Genomic DNA, 21,110 nt, shown 5'->3' with positions numbered 1-21,110 from the left:
CACATAGCACAGTGCTAAGTATGCCTACGAGCTTAGTTAGGGCTCACTAAATGTTAGCTGTTGCTGTTGTTGTTGTCATATTGTAATTATTATCAGTCCCTGCAGCAAAACAAAAGAGATGTTTCTCTAAAGTACACAAAATAACAACAAATAATTTTTAATCGATTTCTGTCTTTCAATCCTATCAATATACACCATTATAAGTTCCTGAAACACAGCATGTGAATCAATCTTCATTTTTTGGCTACGCTTATTAATATTTTCTATGGATATGTAGTTCCTGAATTATGACCGCATGATCTATTCACTTCCCATATTGTTATGACTGACCTTGAGTGGCTAGGATTGAAACCTACTTCTCAGTGGACAAGTTAGTTTTGGTCTTGGGTAGTTTCAAACTTAGGACCTCTTCTGCACTCTAAACCTCTTTCTCTAATCCTGTCTTATTATCTCAGACATAGAGTGGTTTTATCCAAATGGAGTTACCACAGGTACCTGCTCCTCAGTTTATTTCCTGTGTTCCTCCAACCCATAGTTTTTTCTGGATTCAGGACTCCAGTTTGTGTGTGTTCCAGTGGCATCACCAATTCTCTCCATTTTCTGAGAAGAGTGACTAATTCACCATGCATTTCATCCTGTCATATTTTACGCTATTCCTGAATACCCTCTTCCCCCGGGAAGCTTGTACCTATCACTCAGGGTCCAGCACAGGAATGACCACATCTATGTAAAGCCTTACCTGATGCCTTCTACAAACCTTTGCTCTTACTGAATTACTTGGTAACCAGGTTCAGGTCATGTGCCTAATATCTCTTAGACTACAGGAACCCAAGGACAGAGGATGTGTTAAGACACGAAACTTAGGGAATCATCATTTACATCGTGGAGAATCTGGAACAGTTCCTGTATTTGGTTATGTATTTTCCCAGGGATGGGACTCCTCACACAAGTTGGCAGCAACCTAGCTTTGTTACAGAGTAGCCATGGTAGTTGATGGTTGAGAGCCAACCAGTTGTAACAGCATGGGGGAAGTTTGGAAACACAGTGTCAATGAAATCACAAAATTCAGTTGCAACCAAAAAGGGACAAATATTTTCATCATAATATAGACAGTTTGGAGAACGTGATGTTGATTTCACTTGAATTTTATTTATTTTCAAAGTCAGGCATACCTAGAAAAATTCACGCAAACCAAGAGAGCTTTAAATAGAGGCTTCTACTGTTTTTTTTTTTCCCCCACTTTCAGTTGGGGATTTTTTGTTTACTAGATTATTACTTATCCTAAAGTAACTTCAAATTAAATTTAACTACTAACAAAACAACAGGACAAGAGAAATCTTAGCGATAAGATAGAGCTTCAATTATCCTAGAGAGTATTCTGCAGTGTATAATTAGTTTGATCAGCATAAAATAAGCCTTGAAGTCTCTTAAATAATAACTACAGCTGAATTACCTTGACATTTTAAGCTGACATAGCTGGTGTGTTTTGGATTCTTTATCCCAGGTATTTTACAATGCCATTCCTTTATGTCTGCCCTGAATTAACAAAATGCATTCAGCAATTCTAATTAACTTATTTATCAACAATTTTAAAAGCAAGGCAATATTGTTCTTAAAATGCCCCCGAAAGTTTAAATAAATTAAATGCAAACAAAATTAAGTCTTTGCATTCTGGTTATTCAGTCTAACACTATCGAGATCAGAAATTCAGAGCTGACTGAGAACGATAATTTATACTAAACCTACCCAACAATGACAATGAATACAAGGTGCTACTCAAGAGACTATCCCTTCAGATAAAATGAGATATCAGTGGACAATATAGTACCTTTGCAACATGAGTTTATATTAAAATTAATCTTATTTTTAAAATAAGGATTTACCAGAAGATAGGCACCAAGGAGAAACCAAAACTAGATTGATAAGTATAACATATGAATAGACTCATTACATGCCCACTCAGTTTGAAAATACACTAGAACATTGAAATATGCAATTGAAGGAGCTTTATATTTAGTGACTAGGATAATACCACCACTATCTATCATTTTTAGCTATTAATTTAACTATGAGTTTAAGAATTAAGAAAGGAACAGTTTCAAATAAATCTATAGTTGATCTTGTATTACTAATTCTTCAAAAACTTTCATAAATTCTCTAAGGATCTCTTCCTATTCTTTTAGTCCTTTTTGAGTTCCTTGTAACTCTAGTTACCCATCTCCTCCTCCCTCACCCCCAGCTATTGAGCTATCCCATTTCTGTAATGTCTTCATGAACAAACAAGGATTCCTTACCTTATTTTGTGAGCCGTCCATCATAAAAATCATCATTAGCAATCCATTCTGGCATCCTTTGCTATCTTCAATCCCCAACACTGTAAGGAAATTGCTTACCACTGACCTTTAAATCATCAAATGCTAATCACTCTTCATCTTCTTAAATCTCATGAAAACCTTCCTCCTTTTTAAAACTTGGGCAAGCTATCCAACTCCTTTGAATTTCAACATATTTACATGTAAAGCAGACTTGGTACTCAATTTTTAGGGATGCTATAGACTAACTGAAATAATATATGTGAAATAGCTATTGTGCAATAGGAGCTCAGTGAGAGCAATTATTATATTGTTTGCTATCACTGCCTTCTAATTGGATTCTCCATCTCTAATCTCTCTCCTACTCAGTAGTCAGAATTTCTCACCACTAATAATTTGAAAATGCTACTTCTAGGCTCAAATATCCTCAATATATCCCACTTCTAATCATGGAGATCCAATCTTTCTTTCTAGCTCAAACACACTATTCCCCAAAGGCACAGTAAAATCAGGCTGTTCCCTAATCCCATTAACTTGCTTCTGTTATTTTGCTTTTGCTTGAAATTCACTTTTTCCACCTCAACTTTTCAAATTTCTACTCATACATTAAGTTTCAGTTCAGATATGAATTCTTCCAACAAATCTTCATTAATCATCTCAGAAAGAAATGAATATCTTCATCGTCTGATTGACTGCAGCACTTGGAAGTATCCTCAAGACTGTTTGCCACAATCTGCTTGATATTGTAGATATCCTGTCCTCCTTCATGTGTGAAAATCTTCAGTATACATCAATTCTTTCATTTTATCTGCCTCATACCACTTAAGATAATGTCTAGCAGACAGTATGTACCCAAATATATTAAAAAATATATGGACCCATACTATTCATATGCATTAGTTAATAAACATTATTATATTATTTATTTTATAACTATAATTTATGTGCTTATTTTAATTAGAAGTTTGAAATAGTTATTCTGTAAAATCATTCATGTAGGTGTGTTTCCTGGATACAAAACCTTAATAAGTATATCAGCATTCCAATATGCATATGCATTTGTGTGTGCTATTTTAAAAGATATATGAAAATTGTGATCTATAGAATTTAAGTTGTGGCATTGGGAATTTTCTATTCAGCTTCCAATTTGGGGGAAACTGAAACTAGGGAGCAAGTCTGACCCAGAGAATTTTAGCATATGGAGTAGCAAGAAGTGCCTTAGGGTCATTAGGAAGTGAGTTTGACTACAAGGAGTTAAAAGTTCTAATTCTGCTCTGATAGTCACTAGCTTTAAGACACTCAATGAATTATTAAAACTCTCTGCACTTTTCTCATAGGTAAAATAAGGATGACTATACTTCACTCAAAAAGGCTATGTAAAAACAAAACAAAAGTTGATGTCTGTAATACACTTGGTACCATGCAGATATGCTCAGACAATGCTCACTGTATTTTTTGCCACTGTTATTATTGAAGCCACGTTTCTAAATGGGCTCAAAAGGAAGCTATCTCTGGGAAATGGTTTGAAGCATGTGAAGGAAGGCATGTTGAAATTAGGTTAACAAGAAGTTAAGAAGAATGGGGATGATATGTCTATGGAGGGTTGGTCATGGAGGTAGAAATCATTGCAATGATGTGCAAAAGGAAAAAAAGAAATGCTTCTTAGTTTTTCCCAGAACTAGGAGTGCTAACGCTGATATAAAGGGGATAAGGCTGTGAGTTCCCATGGGGCATATCCAAACCAGCTCTGTCTTCATAGGCCAATGTTTACAGAGGCAGAACAGGAATACAGAAAACACTGGGCAACTGGAGGTCTGGATTCTAACTTTCACCCAGCAGCTCACCATCTATATAATTTTATCTTTGCTTGTCCTGTTTCCTCATTTATCAGATGTTAGTTTTGGCCCATCTTAGCTCTAAAATCCCTTTAAACATTAAGGTTCATTCATGCTATGACTATACCATTTTCAGAGATGACAGAACTTCTTAATAGTATTTATGCTCACATTCTAAATATATTTCTTCTTTTTTAATCCTATGAATAGTTGTTCCATGGAACAGTTTTGAGGACATAAATATGATTATGTGTTACTGAAGAGACCAGAAGGAGTTTGACTCTGAGTTTTCCTGAGGTCCTTCAGTTGTACTTTTGTCACATTCTTTATAGTTTATTCTTCTTATTATGCGTGCTGGGGGCTCTTTAATTTCATCCTTGGGTTGTATACACATATTACTGGTATTTTTAGAAGCACTTTATGAGTACAAAATCTATTCCCTGTGCCCTCATCAATTTGAAATTACCATTTTAAGGCTGATTAAATAAGGATTAGTGCCAATGTTCTACTTATTAGGCTGTGTCTTCAACTGGAACTGATGATGTAGTATTTGTCAATAACTAGTTCACAGCCTTAAATTCCACAAAATGAAACCTTTGCATCAGAGTCCATCTGTCTGAAAATTTTGAGGCAAGCTTCCATGAAGAGGAAAGCCATCTATTACGTGATGATGTAAGTGTAAAGTGGCATGTATCACAGCTGTTTGATTACTGCTGAGAAGATGACTTGTATTCCCCCTAAGCCCTCTATCAGAATCCAGCAGTGATGGATTGAATTCCCCTTGCCTTAGCATGATGATTGATTACTTTAGGAGGCTATATAAGAGTGTTAGAATCTGAGCAGAAATTAATTAACATCACAATGAAAAAAATGTTAGCATTGATCTTTACCATGATATGAAATTGATCCTAGGAGTTGGTAACATATCCACTAAACTTTCTGAAAGTATAAATGATAAGACATCCATCTGAGTTGTTCGTTCAGTGAAAACTATTACATTATCATGTACTAATGGGAAGATTCAAAATTTATATTACTGACAGGTATTACACACATGCATATAAGCAGATTTTTTTGTGGGTAAACTAATAACAATATGTTCTTTATGTATGGTTCATAGCTGACATTTGGAAATGATAGTCTTTAGGAATGAACCTGGATACGTGAAGCAAATGAAAGGATTAGGTGGTAGATACACTATGAAGTTGCACAAAAAGCTGTGGCTATGAGACCAGACAAGATCAATTTTGGCACCTCAGAATAGCTATGTCACTGAACTCTCTGAGCATAAATTCCTTCAGTTTAAATTTCCTCATCTCTTCTATTTCCTTGGATGATTAAATGAGACAGTATAGCTAAAAGCATAAAATAAATTTAAAACATTAAACAATTTATGTGTACAGAAAGAATATGGCATTTAAGGTTTCCTACATGTGATGAACAGGTGAATAGTAGAAAAGAAACTGGAGAAACAAAAAATAAAATATGTTGAATATTTATGGTTAAATTCTAAATTCCTTAAAAGGAGATAAACGGTTTGGGAAAATAGTTTCTAAATTTCAACTTTTTCATAACTAAAATGCAAGAGAAAGTGAAATCAAATGACAACTTTAAACTGCTTTAAATGATGTATTTTTCCTTTTAAAAGTGAAGCCTAGAAAGTTAACAATGGAAATTAGTACTTAATTGTTTTCTTAATGTGAGAGAAGTCCTTGAAAAGTTTAGTCCATTTTTGGTTGTGTTGATTAATTTGGAAAAATACCTTTTTTATAGCTTTTAAAAAATTATTGTTTTTTTTTTAATTAGAGAGGTTCTAGATTTACAGAAAAGTCATGTGAAAAATACAATGTTCCATATACCCCCCTATTATTGACACTTTGCATTAGTGTGTTAACTTTGCTACAATTGCTGAAAAAATATTAAAATATTACTGTTAATTATAGTCCATAGTTTACATTAGGTGGAAAAGTTTCTTTGAAAACACTGCTTGAAATTCCACTGCTCAAGGTGAAATGAAACCAGACTGTAACCAAGTACAGGGGAAACACAGAAAGTACTAATAAAACTAAAATTGATCTGCTCAGACAGGTGCTGAGCTAGTGAAGAGAGGTTAGTGACTAACAACGGTGCACAACCCCTTTTCATTTCCTCCCCCAAAAAGCGTTTAGCTCAGTAACAGCTAGTGAGTTCCTGAGGGAGTTATACAAGAGGGCTGATAGAGTCCTGTGAACGGACACATGAATTTATTCTTACAATTGATGAAAAACAAAGGTTAATAGGCAGGGAACATCTGAAAAAGAGAAAGACTAGTCATTTAAAAATGCTTTGTTTGCAAAATTATGTGGTTTAAGAAGTACCTAAAAACTAACTATGAACCATGTCTCCCCCATACTCTCAAGAGAAAGAACTGTCAATAGCAATGTTGGAAGAAAACATGCAGCCTGGGAACTGAATTTCAACAAGAAGGTAAGGTTGACAGAACTCTGCTACTGTTTCATGCATTCAGAGTTCAAATGTACATTTAGGATTATTATATGCTAGGCATTGTGGTAGGTGTTGGGGATACAAACATGAGTAAAATATCATTCTTGATGTTAAAAGTTTATCATCTAGTAGAGAAAGGGACATGTCCAACATAACTAAAGTAACATGATTAGTAATATAATAGGCAATATAGCTTGGTGCATAAAAGGAATTTAGCATAACTCTGCCTGAATAAGTCAATAAAAGAAAAGAAACATCAAAAAACACTGCAAAGGAAAGTCCAGAAATCTAGGAAGTTCAGAAGATAGCTTGTTGAAAACAATGAATGTGAAATATAAGAGAGATAACACTGTGCAGGTCAAATGCAAATTGTGCTGAAGGGGTAATGTGACAACACCTTTGCCAGAATTAATTGCAAAATGTCATATGTAAAAGTGCTTTTGCTGATCTTGATGCTGGTGTTACAGACACTTCCACAAGAGTAGATTTTCAGAGTTCTACTATTGAACTTGAATTAATTTGTTCCATGATAATCAAATATGAGCATTCAATTAAACATAACCTTTTTAAACACAGGCACAAAATCCCAGCTAAAACAGACACATGTTTTTCATTGTCTTCAAAGAATGAATATGGTAAAATTCTATAAAACTAAATAACAAATCCAGAAAAAGCCAATGCCTCAAGTTTTTAGATGGCTTTATGTGATTTGCTATTTGATGAGGACTTGTTTTGCAAGAGAGATGATGATTCCTGTAATCTTTTTTATTTATCTCAGTCAATATTTAGTTACAAAATAAAGTTTACCTGATAGAACTTCATTGAGCAAAAGCCATTTAAGTTCAATCCTTTTTGCCCTAAATTATGTTCTTATATTTCCTAGAGTAATTTGTCCCAGAATTTTATAGTAGTCATCAAGATAATTAAGTTCTGAAACACGTTCTAACAGCAGGGAGTGATGGAACATAAATTAAAAGGATTTTAAATAACCAGATTTTATTTAAATCCCCAACTGTACACTCTTAAACAGATATACCTTTGTAGCATTAACTGACTTACATAGCTACATTTTAATGAAAAATTAAAATTGAAAACCTTTAATCATAATTGCTTTTAATTCTAAGTGAAAGTTGTATTTACAATAGTAGACGTTGAAGATGGAGTGTTTGAAGCTGTTTCCCGCTGACAGTTTTCATTTGGCTTGCTTTGAATTTGTCTGAACACTCTAAGATTTCAAATGATGTTGCATCAATTTTAATTCATGCTTCTATTTAAATAAATTTAAATACATAAATAGAAGACGTGAGGATAACAACTAAAGAAAACAGAAATGGGAAAATAGACACAAAGAGAGAATACGAAGTAAGATGAACAACAGGTTCATGAAAATTGCTGAGGCTAAGGTATAATAAATAAAACAAAGAAAGAATTCCAAAAGAGAAGTAGAGAAATAATATAGGGATATACTTTGGAAAAAAATTAAAAAGATTCAAATCCAAATTAACCTGGGAATAAAGGCTTAATAATTTGGTGCAAATTAATCTGAAGAAGAAAAATATTTAAGAATGACATTATTGTCTACAAATTTGATGATTTTTTTAAATTTATGAGTTGAGCTAAACTTGAAAGTATTCTACTAATGTAAGAAACGTTCCCTTAAATGCAAAAATGTCATTATTTTATGCTTTGTTTTATATCTCAGAATTCTGAGAAACAGAATGTGTTACGACTGTGACAGAATGATTTATTTTAAATATGAATGCCTGTCTGATCAAGAAGTTATGTCTCCTTCAAACAAAGAAAAACCAAGTGCTTATACAACTAGTATAGCATGTATAGCCATATTTCAAAAATAATATTCCCAAATATTCAGTAAGGAAAGACATCATCACCACACAATCTTATTTCATGTAGACCCTTTGGGAGCAAATGACATATACACACACACATACATACACATTATATGGATTATGTATTTCTATACAAGGTGGAAAGAGAGACATAGATGATTAGATAGATCATAGAGAGATGATAGATATAGATACAGGTAAACACATAAATATAGATATACGTATATGGATATGTCAATATGGAAGCAGTGATTTCTAGGGTATTATCTCTGTTTCTATCTCTGTTTTTCCAAGTTCTCTAACTTCAGTGATTATGTCTGAGGAAATGAATTCAAAAGTAAAACATATTCTTATAATTGCCATTCCCCCCATATCTAACCAAACTTCCATTCTGTGTTAGATGTAAATTGAGTTAATTTGACAATATTAATTATTTACAATTCTATAGAGTCAGCCTCAAATAATCTATGTAAATAGAATACAGAATCATGCGGGTGAATTAAAAATTTTCAAAATAATTTATACTGATTTCAAAAGCCATTTTTTATTATATTTGTATTTGGTTGTGTGTGGCGTTTCAAAGAAAAACTGAAAGGCATACAGCAAATCACAACGAGCTCAGAAACTGTCTTGCTTTATCATCCTACCTTCCTGAATAGCTCCTTCTGGATGCTCATTCCATGTTAAAACCTCAAACGGACGAAAGTGTACACATTCTTTCTATCAAGTTGTTTTGTTTGGGAGTAGATAAAATAATTTCTTGTATTGGTTTTATATTTCTTAGCAGTAGGTATCATTCATTTACTAATTCTTTGCAAACAAATATTTATTGAGCACTTACTCCATTTCAGGCATATGAGGCACTGATGAGCAAAGTAGACATGGCACCTGACCTACTGGAGCGTAAAGACTTATAGCACTTCACTTAATCATTTAGTGCCTCAGTGAGTTATCAAACAATGTCTGGGTTCATCTACGATTGTCAAAGCTCCTTCGGTGCCTCAAGTTCCAAGATTGCTATGGAGATGCAGGCTATGTCGTGGCATCTGAGCATATAAAGATGCTTAAAATGATGGAAGATGTTATCAATAAGAACAATACCAAGATGTACTGTCAATCAGTATTTGAAAATTGAACTAGTTTATCAAATTCCACTGTTCAGTAAAATTGCACCAATATTTCAATATGTCTATTACCTTTAAGATTTTAAGGATATATTTAGAATAAACTGTTTCTATTTCATCTTACCAAATCTTAGCCAAACCTCTTTACAATTTCCAGAGTTGTCTTGTAATTTTTTAAGGCATAAAATTAAATTCCCTTTTTATATAATTTCAAGGCACTTCATAAGACAATTTGCACTTACCTGTACATTCAGCTAATTTTTGGTGTGCATTGGTGTAAAACAATTATATCTGAAAGTGTCAGGTACAAACATCCTAAAATAATTCATAAATTTTATTGTTTCTTGCTGTTCTTTAAGAAGCTAACTTTTACCAGATTCTTGCTCATCTAAAATCAACTGAGAAGTTTGTATTTGCAATTCTGACAGTAATTATGTTGCTGAGCTAATGTTTTTAAAGCATGTGGTTATTTTGGGTGTATAAATTTGACAAACACTGTGGGTGTTGACATGGTTTGAAAGCATGACAAGCTATGACAAAGCAATGCATTTTTATTGTAACATTTGGAGCAGGGAGAAAGAAGTAAAGAGAACAATGTTAATGCACACAAATGAGAGTTTTTATGGACAGGAAGAATGCAGAACAGAAGGAGTTTTGGCTCAGGACAGAGTTCCAGCTCTGTTACCAACCGACTGTGTGACCTCATGTTAGATCGTTAAACACACTGTGAAATGATAGATAATACTAGATTGTCTTTAAGGTTCATTTCAGTTAAAAAAAAAACTGTAATTCTAATCCTAATATAATGTTATAATTCAGCCCTTAAAAAACAGTTAAGTCCCAAATGGCCTCCAATCAGAGTAATTGTTTATCTTTGATCTGTGTCAAATGTAACTTTTATAACAAGTATTTCTAACATGTAGGAATTCAAAGGATAAAGGAAAATGAATATGTTACATTGCCAAATAAAAAAACCTAAGGTGGATAACAAATCAGGTGTTTGCCCTAAATGCAATATGACAGTAAAGAAAGGTCAGTGCCATTGCTGTTCACAATAGCAAACCTGGAGATCTCAGTTCTGCTTTGTGCATCTCAGCACTCAAAAAAAAAAGAAAGGCGATTTGATTATTAAAATCCTACAATAAAATGGACATTTTCTTGCATATTGTAGAGGTCCTCAAGATATATTGATAATGCCTTTTGATTAAATTTTAAATTATTTTTTCTGCTGTATTTTCAGATAATTAAATAGACATATAACCAATGTTAATTTTCATGTCTTCTAATTACCAGATCAGTGTTTTTTTCATTACACCATTGTGATCTTTTCTTTAAATAAATTATTGTTAAAACTACTGGAGAGACAAGGCAGTTGAGGTGGAGAGAGTGACTGGAGTGGGGCTGGCCTGGTCTGCACTCCAAACTTCGGGAACTCTATTGTGTGTGGAGCAGCTGCTTCTGGAAGACTATTGCCACAGAAGAAGAGATGTTTGGTTTTCACAAGCCAAAGATGTAACAAAGTATAGAAGGCTGGACTAAATCCTCCAATTCCTAATTCACTGACAGTAAACATTATGAAAAGGACTTCTCGAGCTGTTTGGTGTTACATAAGACTCATTCACGAGATACCTGCAATGTCTGTGTCCTGCTTGTTGAAAAAAATGGAAGAAGCTTCCAGCAGGATCAAAACCAAATAAAACAAAACACAACACAAAACTGGAATCATATGGCAGTTGCAGGGCAGGACCCAGTCTAAACACTACATTGAAACCAAAAAAAGTGAAAACTTTGTCTGGAAACAGAATAAAAAGCAGCCAGATCAGTAAACTGCAGAAAGAATTTAAACATCATAATTCTGATGCTCACAGTAATGCCTCAAGTGCCTCTCCAGCCCAATCTCCTTGTTACAATAACTAGTCAGAGGATGGCTTAGATGCAGAGATGGCTTCTGGCTCTAACTGAACACCAGTCTATTCCTTTTTAGATCTGACATACTGGAAAAGACAGAAAATATGTTGTGGAATTATCTATAAAGGCCGTTTTGGGGAAGTCCTCATTGACACACATGTATTAAAGCCTTGTTGCAGCAATAAGAAAACAGCTGCTGAGAAGCCAAAGGAGCAGGGGCCAGAGCCTCTTCCCATCCCCACTCAGGAGTGGTGACTGAGGTTTATGTAGAAAGGGAACAAAAAAAAAAATTTTTTTTTTTTTTTGAAAGTCGACAAAGTGACCCTCCTATGTTTAACTTGGATACTTGCTATTCTGCCAAAAGACAGTTTCTAGAATGATTTTGAATGGGTTATTTTTCCCCCCAGTTCCACAAACTTTGAAGCCAGTGTCTAGCTTAATGAAAGAAAAAAAGAGAGGTGTTCATAGTATTTAAGATACTGAGAATTTCATAGGAAAGTCGAACGCTAATGCAAAGCACTCTTTAAGTCTTTTTTAAAAATCCCCTTCTCATGAATGAAATTAGGGAAATTTCAGGGGACAGAGATGGAATTTGCTGTCTGATAAACCACATGTAGTTTTAATCTTTTCCATATTGAGAAGCAGTGGTTGGGGCATTTTCTAAGATGGCTGGCTACACTTGCCTTTGCTCATGATAGTAAATCTGTCAGAACTCAATGATACGGACTTTTCCCTAGAAGTATTTGCTAATAATTTTGAAATGTAAAGGTCGGGCTAAGATTCTGATGAGTCAAACCTGTACTATTGAAATATTAATCAGGACAGACTAAGCTTTCTGGTGAAAATGCCTTGAAAGAGAAAGTAATTACTGAATATACAGACAGGTAACTTGACTTTATATCTTGCATCCTGTGTCACCAACCGTCATATTAATACTTGATAAAGATTTTAATTTATATGAAACTTCTAAAGCAGAATCATAGCTCCTCTTGTGAAAATGATAAGACTTCAGGGTAGGTGATCCTATATGATAATACCAAAGCATTATTACATGGTAGAGAACATACACTATTAAAAATATCTGAAAGATAAAGTGTGCAAGTTTTCAATAGGGCACAAAACAAAGGTGAATGCTTCTTGAGGCACATTTCTTAGAGGGCTTGCCTAGTATGTATATAATTGACTTTTGTTTGTGTTAATATGACTGTTTGGTGACTTCATTGAAAATCTGTACAATTCAGTTTTAACTCTGGATTACTTCAGTTGACCCTAGTGAAGGCTTTATCTGTTTAGAGTGGATATTTGACTTGTTTTAACCTATTAGATTTTTTTTTTTCCTTTTCACTGTATTTAAAGTAAAATTCTACTAGAAGAAAAGAGAAATGTGTTAATGCTGATTGGGTTGGTTTTTATTTGACTTCTTTTACTCAAGCTTTCTGAATGCTTACATTTTAGGTGGTATGCTAGTTTGAAGCTATTATGTACCCAGAAAAGACCATGTTCTTTTCTTTTTCTAATTTGGTTTTATTGAGATACATTCACAGACCATACAATCATCCATGGTGTACAATCAACTGCTCACAGTATCATCATATAGTTGTGCCTTCATTACCCCAATCTATTTTTGAACATTTTCCTTATGCCAGAAAGAATCAGAATAAGAATAAAAACTAAAAACAAAAAAGAACACCCAAATCATCCCCTCATCCCATCCTATTTTTCATTTAGTTTTTGTCCCCATTTATCTACTCATCCATCCATACACTGGATAAAGGGTGTGTGATCCACAAGGTTTTCACAATCACACTGTCAAGACCATGTTCTTTTAATCAATTCCTGTGGGTACAGATCTATTGGGAGTGGAAACTTTTGGTTAGTTATTTCAATTGAGATATGACCCAGCCCATAAAAGTTGGGTCTTAATCGCTTTTACTGGAGTCCTTTATGAGATGATAAAATGACAGAAAAAGCCCAGAGACAGGTTAGAGAGAAAAAGTCCCCAGAGGAGGGAAAGAGTCATTGAAATCAGAACCCAGGAGAGAATGTCCGGCAGACATTTCTATGTGCCTTCCCTTATGACAAAGCTGTCTTAATGCCAGCAGCCTGTCTTCAGAGTCCAAGTATCATCCTGTTAATGCCTTAATTGGGATATTTTCATGGACTTAAAACTGCAAATTTTAATAAAGGTAATAAATCCCCACTGTAAGAGCCAATCCATTTCTGGTATGTTGCATTCCTGCAGCTTTAGCAAACTGAAACAGGTAGTAAATAAATCTTGGACATGGAGCTCTTCAATACTAAACTCAATTAAAAGCCTCTTACTTAAATCCAAACCAAGGTACTCTGATTGCTCCATTTCTAAAATTTCAGGAAAAAAAAATATTACCAGTTCAGACTTTTCATGAGAGAAGGAGCATTTTTTCCTTCTTTGTAATGACATGACTCAGTGCTTATTTTTAAAACTGAAATTTAAAAATTGGATAGTATAGTAAGAATAAGAAGTGAGCCACTTTGTATAGGCACCTTATAGTTTATAGTTATTAACCTAAACTAAAGATTCTATATTTCTTCCTTTTGTAAAAAATCTACATGCTACATGCCACCAAATGCACAAACTATACAAGTTGGGTCAGCTCTCCCACAGCCCTTGAGGTATATTACAAGAGTCCCAGCCATTAGCATCTTTAACCTAAGTTATAGTTGTAATGTGAGCTTTTTTTTTTTTTTTGTACATTTTTGATTGTAGTATTGGTGGTAGAATATACTATAATATGAATCAGCTCTGCCTATATATTTATTTTTTATTTATTAGTAGACCTCAACCACAGTCTTTTTTTCCCTTCCAACTTTCTTTTCCTACAGGATGTACTATATGTAGTCATGTACATTGTATTAATATATTAGAAATCTGTAAATCTGTTTTGTATTTTTATACAGTCAGACATTTATAATAAAATTTTTACTAGGGTATTAAATAAATTTAGTCTTATTAGAAAAAAAAATGGAATTTTGCTCCATATATAAGACACTGAAATGGAATAGGTGGTTAGAGCTATTATTTGATACAAAATGGAGAGATAACTGTTCTAAATAAAATTAATTGTAGAAATCCAAAGATTTTTGTACCGTGGAAGAGCCTGAGAAAGAGTGCTTAGTCTTTTGGTCCATTTCAGGGCTGCTTCAAATTTCTAGGTCTCTAATTTGGTATTTGACTTAATGGGAAAGCATATGAGAGTTCATAAACCAAGTGTAAAGCCCAATCTACACACTGAGGTAAAGCCCTTTTCTCACCTTGACAAAAGTTCTTTAAAAAATGATCTTGATTTGTTAAGGGCAATATAACAATCTGGTGCTTTTTTTTATTAGCACAATAGTAGCATTTACAGTTATCTATAACAGTGTCATAGTCTTATGTCTCCAAAAATGAGAGTAATCAAGGCACCTGTGAGAACAATAATGGAGACCAATGTGGATATATCCAGGATGCAATCCCAAGTTATATGGGAAACAATCAAAATGAAGTTAAAGAAAAATAATCTCTGATTTTTAATTCATTCAGAATACTATATATTCAAGTATTTTAAAGTAAATGTTTAAAGTGTCTCAACATTTGGACACATTTGTTTAAGGAATATAACTAAAATTTTGATGGTTTTAAAGAATAATAAATGTTTTATGAAAAGTATTATTTGAGTTTTTAGTGGGTGACGGTAGATATGTACAATTATCAAAAAGGGGAAAAAAGTTTAATATCAACCTAGCTGCTTGTAAATATATTTTTTTCTAATTTTGAAACTTTTTATTTGGAAATAACTTCAAAGCCATACAAAAGGTGCAAGAATAGCATTCTTTTTTCCAAAACCGTTTGAAAATAGGTTATACACACACCATGCCTCTTTATTCCTAAATACTTCAGCATGTGTTTTTTAACAAGGACACACTCTTACATAACCACAGGATGGTTGTCAAATTCAGGAAATGTAACGTTGAAACACTACTATTATCTAAACTACTGTCAATATTAAAATTTCATCAATTGTTGCAACAGTATCCTTCAGAGATTTTCTCTGTGTCCCCCAGACCTCATCCAGGATCATACATTACATAAGTCTCTTTATAGTCATCTTTTATCTGAAACAGTTGCTTGTTCTTTTTCTGTCTTTCAAGATGTTAGCATTTTTAAGAATATGGACCAGATATTTTATAGAACATCTCTGTTTGGATTTCTCTGTTGTTTCTTCATGATTAGATTCAAATTATGTACTTTTGGCAGGAACATCACACAAGAGATGCTGTAGTTTCCTTATAACACATCAGGATGTATATGTCAGTTACTATAACTAGTGATGTTAACTTTTCTTTTTTTTGTAAGGTTTTTTTTTTATTTATTTTTATTTTATTTTGAAATAATTTCAAAGTTATAGGAACAGTTGCAAAAACAATACTAACCCCATACAAAGAATTACATCATACACTGACCCCCCTCCCCCGATAGCTCAATCCACCAACCTTAACATGCTGTCACATAGCTATTTCATTCCCTCCCTCTCTCCCTATCTATCATCCATCATCTATTGCTCTGTCTTCTGAACATATTGTAAATATTTTTATATTGATGCTAAATAGATCCTTCTGATAGCTTCACATATTAAGATATACTTTTGACAAAGAATGCCTTTCATTATGATTCAAAATAGCACATTCTAAGAACTTGATTGAGTACCTGTAATATTGTCTTTATTTCAGGAGTTGTAACTAATAATTAATTTCAAAAGCAAAGATTTCTAGCTCCTGTAGGTATGAAAACATTTTAATTGCTCTGATAATTTGTTTTCTGCCATCAAGCAATCTCTAGAGAGTTAGAAACTAAAATATCAGGATTACATAGATAAAGCAAATAGGCAGCAAACAGTAGCCTAAAATATGATTTGCAAAGAGATATATGCATGTTATATATAAATATGGATTAATGAATAGCATTTAAAGTATGTACTCAGCCAGAAAAGGCAAGATAACACCAAGTCATCTTGCATTATCACACAGTATTACTGTAGTGCTAACTAGATTTGTTAAGCTTAAGATCACATCTAACCTTTCAAGTACTACATGGATTTGAGAGTCTTACAAGCCTCCTGTACTGAGTTATTTCTCATATAGAGTAATTTTTAATCCTTTGATTATCTTATGCACTTTCTAGAAATGTCATATAAATTGCTTTTCTTTTCTCCCTTCCCTCAAAAAGTCACAATATCTAATATACTACTAGAATCTGGGGCAATAGAAGTTAGTGACTGTAAACAAAGGAAACTTTTGGAGCTTCTGGTTTATTCCATTTTATATAGCAAGTGTACAATCAACAGACAAATAAATCAAAGTAACTATAAACGAAACAAAAGGTGCATGTCATAATAAATATCTCCCATCTCCAATTCCATATAATGCAGAAAATGTTGCCTACACTATTAAAGAACATTTAATACATTTTAGTATAATTTTTGATTAATACACCAAGAGCTGACTTTCTTTTATGATTCAAATTCTGAAATAATGGGTTTGAGATGAATTCTACTATATAATTCACATTATTCTAGATCAGCACTGTACATTATAACTTTCTATGATGATGGAAATGTGCTATAATCTGCCTTGTCCAATGAGGTAGCCACAAGCCAAATGAAGTCTTTGAGCACTTAAAATGTGCATAAAATTTTCAATTTAATTTAATTTTAATTAATTTAAATTTAAATATGTGCATGTAGTTAGTGGCTACTGTATTGTGTTTCACTTCTTTACTTATTGCTGTTACAACTTTAATTTTATCGTAATCTTCAAAGACAGGCACAAGTTTTTGTTTTAGTTTTCTTCAGTGCATGGCTTTTTATACTGTGAATAATATATACAGACAATTCTCATTATTTGTGGTAGTTATGTTCCAGATATGTTCAACTTAGACTACATGGCCTTTGATGGCATGTCAGAAAGAACAGTCAAGTACTGCATGAGGTCCTAGATTTATCACTGGTTTTCTATTACATTGGACAATTATAATCCAGGCTATGGAGAATTTAAAACACAACAGTTCTTAGACGTTGCATCTACCTTACAAGAATGCTATATAAACTCATGAAAGAAGCTAGCACACTGTTGCATAGTAGCTAATCATTTGCACTCATATTACTAAGCATGACTAATTTCTCATAAGCTACTAGTGGAAAGAGCACTCACAAAATGGTAAGATGAAGATATTCCAAATACAGCAGAACCATGGAAATAATACACCAATCAAATATGGTTCTTTATAAGTTGTTTGCCAAATTTGCCAGTCTATGTCCTTCAACTGAACAATATTAGAATTCTCAGAATAATTTTTAGTGGACAAAGTAGGCTGTTGAATATACTAATAAATAATATAAAGATTATTGAAGGAGAACATTAGAGAACATACCTCTATACCCAGCTGCAGCTGCTACTCTAGCAGATAAAACCTTACAGCTTCATCCACAACTACTTGTGCTCTATTAAAAACCAAGAATGATTTGAATAGACACTCTAGGCATTGAAATGCATTAGTTCTTTTTCCAATTTATATTATCAACCAGCAAAATAAACACATGAAAGGGGCTTAGAGATCCTTGGGAGAAGTACTTGTTAAATGTAACTTGAAAGCAGATTTGAACATTTTCCCCATTTAAATTTATTTTCCCAGGGTCCTAATAAATGAAAGCTGGGCTGCTATCCAGGTTTCCAAGCCACTAGAGCCTGATTGTTTTCTATTTGTTTCAGTGTTTAAAGCCAACAAAAACTGCATTAAAACTGACGGTGCCAAGTAGTAACAAGCATACTTTAAGCATAGCTAATATATGAATCACAGCCCCAGGTTATGATATTTCAAATACAACAGTATTTAGAGACTAGACTCTTTGTCATTGCATTTTATGAACCTAATTTTTTTTTAATAAACTGTGTTTATGAAAACAAAAAAAATTCCCTCATAACACAATGATAAATTCTGTTATTCCATGTTCTCTGTATTTTTGCATTTCTAGTCACACATTTATTTCTTAAACCTGCATAAGGCATAAGAGGTATTTATATCTCTCTTCTTTAAATAGAAGCTTAAACAGAAATGGATTGGCTTATTCATTTTTTGTTTCTGTGTGTGTGTGCTTCATTAATACACATATGTGCTTTTGACTTTCAAAATATTTATAATTTTAATCCTTCTCATTCCTGCCAACTACTTCTTAGAAAAACAAAACAACAGCTTCCTGCTGTCTCCACCCCAATTTATGAAAAATACAATCATCCTATTTTAAATTGGCTACTGAATTCACTGTAATATCTATATTTATATTTTGGTTTAAAGAGATTCATTCAATTTTTTAATTAAGCCTTGGGAATTTTAAATTTTTATTATCACTAGTTTTGTGAGACAAACGTTGTATCCTAATATGAGACAAGTTAGCCTTTAAGTCAGACATATGAAGGATCTTTAAATGATCTTTATGGATCTGTGATTTTTATGCTGATTATTTTAAATTATCTTTGATTTGTTGTCAGATTAATAATGAAAAATTGTAAAGATTTTACATTTTAAGGAACAAGGCTCACAGTCTGATGTTATAATTACTGTTTTTGAGAATTTATATGAGCAAATACATAACCAGTAACATCCAAGATATAAAATGCATCCTAGGGATATTTAACCATAATCTGCTTATCTGTCCCTGCCCTCCTCCCCTGCCCCCGACTATATTTGGCTGATACAACTCCAATGTTAATCTTCAATTAACCTATATTAATTTGTCTAATGATTAACAGAAATAAATCTTTGTTGTGTTTCTGCAGTTGTGCCTCCCTCTACTCACATTAGGAAAAGGGTGACAATGAGAATTATTTCTAGCATTTGGAAAGAGTCCTTGACCCATTTAAAAGATAATGTATACTTTCTCCTTTGATTCCTTCTGGCTTAGCATTGCATAATGTAGACATTTACAGCCTTTTAAAGTATAAAGTCCCCATTTGAAGATCACATATTTGACAGACACCCAATGTTGTTTATCCTTTATACTGGTTATTTTATAAATCAGCAAATTTTACTAATCACAACAGCATCCATGGTCTTATTTGTGTGCATCTTTTTATTATCATGCAATGCTTTTTGCATGATTATATTTGCAGATCACTTGCAATAATTCATTGGCCCATAACTAGGGTGGAAACATATGTTCTAAGATTCTGTAAGAATCCCTCCTAAGGTCCAACAAAACAGTTATAAATTTTTCCATTGTTGGTTTATTAATAATCATCTGATTCACTGTGTTTTATAGATGAAGAAACTAAGTCTCTAGAATTTTAATTGACAGATTTGGTACTCAGAAAGAAAAGGATCCAGATTTTATTTTCTGTTCACTGTATTGTCTGGACTTTCAAACAAACAGAATCTCATTTTCTCATTTTTAAAAAGCTAAGCTTAGGGTGTATATTGAGGGAGTGAAAAAACTGGAAAAATATAAGAGTCATGTTCAAATGAATTAGGGAAAATTACTATCTGAAAGCAAGAAGCCGAATGACACTGGCTGATGGTATAGCCCTTGGAGGCAGACAAAATACAGGCTCCACGAAGTCCCTTTAAATGCAGGACTCATAAAATTCTTACTAAGGCAATTTCTCTAGTTATAGCCTTGCCTAAATCCCTGGCTATGAGGCTATCATACTGACCACGACACATGCTTTTTCTTTTTTATATGAAGGCCTAGATTTAAAAATATTGCTGACCTAAAACTGTGGAAAACCGTTAAATTCCATCCTCCATCCTGTGGTTTCTGCAAGCCAATTTTCTGTTCAGCTACTGATTTTGTGGTTACTGATTTTTCCTTCTTTTCACATCATTGATGGCTTAAAAGCAGCTCCTATAGAATCTAGGAGTTGAACAAATAAACCGTGACAACTATTAAACAGTCGGTTGTGCTGCATTTTTCTTAGTAGTGAATATGAAACTGTAGGTAAGCAGAGAATCATTTAGTCTTCAGTGAATCAAGTTCTTTGTCATAATGATCAATAATAATGAAAATCCCCAGTCATTAGAAACATTCTATTTAGCTATAATTTTCTCATTTTAATGTTTGAATTGGATATCACTATTTGTTACTAATATTTTTTCTATCTCATTATACTAAATCACATTGTGAATCTGCTAATTTCTGAAATTTTTCTGGAATTCTTAAAATCATGTTTGTCCTTTTTCTTTCTATTCAGTCTTTCCATATGTTCTAACAGAGCCAAGAAGTTACATAATTTTTTTTTATTTGTTTTGTGTGTGTGTGTGTGTATTTAATTGTTCTGCCTATGTCTTTTCTATTACCTTATTGAATTTCTATCCACTGATTCTCTACTTACATTCAAATTTCTCCTCACCAGCTTTTTCCTCAAATACAGAGATCTCCATATAGAACTCATTGAGAACAAAGTGTATTTTACAAGTATTAGATCTTTTGCTGTGACTCACCTCCATGCAGATGGTACATATCTGAAGGAGCTCTATTCTAGCTAGCAAAGATCCAGCTGATGCTCTGAAAATTATTCTCTCTTGGTGAA

The 21,110-nt window shown here is 33.2% G+C and overlaps 1 protein-coding gene and 1 pseudogene across 4 annotated transcripts in view; one reads left to right on the top strand and one right to left on the bottom strand.

Annotated features, from left to right (window-relative positions):
• Nucleotides 1-21,110, bottom strand: part of CADM2 (cell adhesion molecule 2) — a 1,163,401-nt gene that overhangs the window by 477,126 nt on the left and 665,165 nt on the right. The gene's annotated exons all lie outside the window — the stretch shown is intronic.
• Nucleotides 11,089-11,768, top strand: LOC119531949 (annotated as a pseudogene).

The sequence above is a fragment of the Choloepus didactylus genome, chromosome 1, assembly GCF_015220235.1.
Source record: "Choloepus didactylus isolate mChoDid1 chromosome 1, mChoDid1.pri, whole genome shotgun sequence".
In the NCBI taxonomy this organism is placed as follows: domain Eukaryota; kingdom Metazoa; phylum Chordata; class Mammalia; order Pilosa; family Megalonychidae; genus Choloepus; species Choloepus didactylus.
Note: the sequence above shows the minus strand (reverse complement) of the source record. Positions and strands in the feature narration are given on the sequence as shown.